The sequence below is a fragment of the Glandiceps talaboti genome, chromosome 9 (genome assembly GCF_964340395.1).
Source record: "Glandiceps talaboti chromosome 9, keGlaTala1.1, whole genome shotgun sequence".
Classification (NCBI taxonomy): domain Eukaryota; kingdom Metazoa; phylum Hemichordata; class Enteropneusta; family Spengelidae; genus Glandiceps; species Glandiceps talaboti.
The window spans coordinates 7,291,709-7,294,123 of NC_135557.1; the positions used below are offsets into that span (position 1 = coordinate 7,291,709).

The 2,415-nt window shown below is 37.4% G+C and overlaps 1 long non-coding RNA gene across 1 annotated transcript in view; it reads left to right on the plus strand.

Annotated features, from left to right (window-relative positions):
- LOC144440071 (uncharacterized) overlaps positions 1–2,092 on the plus strand; it is a 5,280-nt gene extending 3,188 nt beyond the window's left edge. The window contains exons 2-3 of the long non-coding RNA XR_013481160.1: positions 1,654–1,723; positions 2,056–2,092. This is a non-coding gene — a long non-coding RNA (uncharacterized LOC144440071). The remainder of the gene's footprint in view (positions 1–1,653; positions 1,724–2,055) is intronic.
- The last annotated feature ends 323 nt before the right edge of the window (positions 2,093–2,415 follow it).

Here is a 2,415-nt window from a genome sequence, read left to right on the forward strand (position 1 = left end):
CAATGAGACAATATCTATGGGAAATTATGAAGGAAATTTCGAAAGCAGCTGTGTTATCATGTATTTGTACAGATTATCACCTACTAAGGTCGAGGCTCGCATGTGATTGGTTCTACTTCTAGCCTCGGCTGGAGTGGAAACAAGTGAGCGTGTCCTGTCATAAAAATGAAGCAAGTATAAGAGCTTACATTGGCCGACTTACCATTAATCTAAAGAGAAATTTGTCTGGGGTCCTGTCCTCGAGTATGTCATTAATCCGAGAGGGAAATCCCCAAACAACTACTGACTTAACTTCCAGTATTAAATATAAATACATTGTAAATATCAACCTGCCGCCATGTCTATCATCTCACTGCATCGAGTCGCGAAGTCGGCTGGATACGAAGCATGTTGTCTTTATACCTTGAGTTAAACAGGTTGTTTATTTATTACTGTACACTTTTAATGAGCCGATCAATGCGCAGATTATCCCTAGAAACGACCAGCAGATAAAATAAATCCAGTCGCTGCTCGACGTTCATAGTCAAGGCGTCCATTAGATCAGCTGTCTTGAAAGCAGCTTTATTGTTAAGCAAATTATTCTGGGGGGGGGGGGGGTGTGAATCCAGTTCTTATCTTGTTTCCTATTGTTTTCAATACACTGGTATATTATAATATAGTGAACAAAATATATGCAAGAGTGATAGCGAGTGTGTTTATTGTGTTCACTGGTCAAAACAGATTGGTATACCATCCGTCCGGGGGGGGGGGGAGGGGGGGGGGGTATTGCTTTAGTATACACATTTTGTATTCTACTAGATAACTCTAAATCTAAAAAGTTCCAAGCCAAATCAGAACCTAGACGTATGTATGTATGTATGTATGTATGTATGTATGTATGTATGTATGTATGTATGTATGTATGTATGTATGTGTGTGTGTGTGTGTGTGTGTGTATGTATGTATGTATGTATGTATGTATGTATGTATGTATGTATGTATGTATGTATGTATGTATGTATGTATGTGTGTGTGTGTGTGTGTATGTATGTATGTATGTATGTATGTATGTATGTATGTATGTGTGTGTGTGTATATGTATGTATGTATGTATGTATGTATGTATGTATGTATGTATGTATGTATGTATGTATGTATGTATATGTATGTCTGTCTGTCTGTATGTATGTATGTATGTGTGTATGTATGTGTGTATGTATGTATGTATGTATGTATGTATGTATGTATGTATGTATGTATGTATGTATGTACATGTATGTATGTATGTATGTATGTATGTATGTATGTATGTATGTATGTGTGTATGTATGTATGTATGTATGTATGTATGCAAACTCACGGGAAGCCGTTTTCATGGTAACAGTGTGGCGACGTTATTTAAAAGGATATTAAATGTTAAAGAACACCATATCTCTGTCTCCAAAAATGATATTATCATAATCAATGTATGTGTATATATATGTTTGGAGTGATGTGCAATTCGTTGTTCATATGACCTTTCAAATCAAAGGTGCATGAAGTAACAGGAAACGTTCTTTCCCTGGTGGTATTGGACTGTTATTATAATTATGAGTATGTTATATAGTATCAAATATAGACTCAACATAATAAGAACATAATAAGAAATGAAATGTAAATGTCTTTACGTGGCAGATTGCTAGACGACGCCTTTATGACCCTGGTGGTGTCCAGCATTGGGGACTAGAGCTTGACAGCAAATGAGGTAAGCTACTTCAGACATGTCGTACATTATTTAAGCAATAAACCACTCCCTGGGGATGGTATACCAAGAGGTTTTGACCAGTGAACGAAATATATGCACGAGCGACAGCTAGTGCATATATTGTGTTCACCGGTCAAAACCGAGTGGTATACCTTCCCTGGGGGGGGGGGGGAAGGGGTTATCGCTATTATATTATACTAGTATATTGAAAATATCAGAAACAAGATTAGATCTAGCGTTTTCTCGTTTCATATGCACCCCTTGTGACTAATTAACCATGGCATGAACGTCGTGTATCGACTGGACTTATTTTATCTGCTGGTTGTTTCTAGGGATAATCTGTACATTGATCGGCTCATTAAAAGTGCACAGTGATGAATAAACAACCTGTTTGACTCAAGGTATAAACTTGAAGTGGTTTATTGAATACAACATGCTTCGTGCCCGGTCGACTTCAAGACTCGGTGGAGAGTGAGACGATAGACATGGTGGCAGGTTGATATTTACAATGTGTTTATACTACTAGGAGTTACATCAGTAGATTTTCAGGTTTGTGGTTTTCCCTCTCGGATTGATGACTGATATTCTAAGACAAGACCCCTGACAAATTTATATTTAGATTAATGGTAAGTCGGACAGTGCTCAAGCTCTTACACTTGCTTCATTTTTATGACAGGACAGCTCACTTGTTC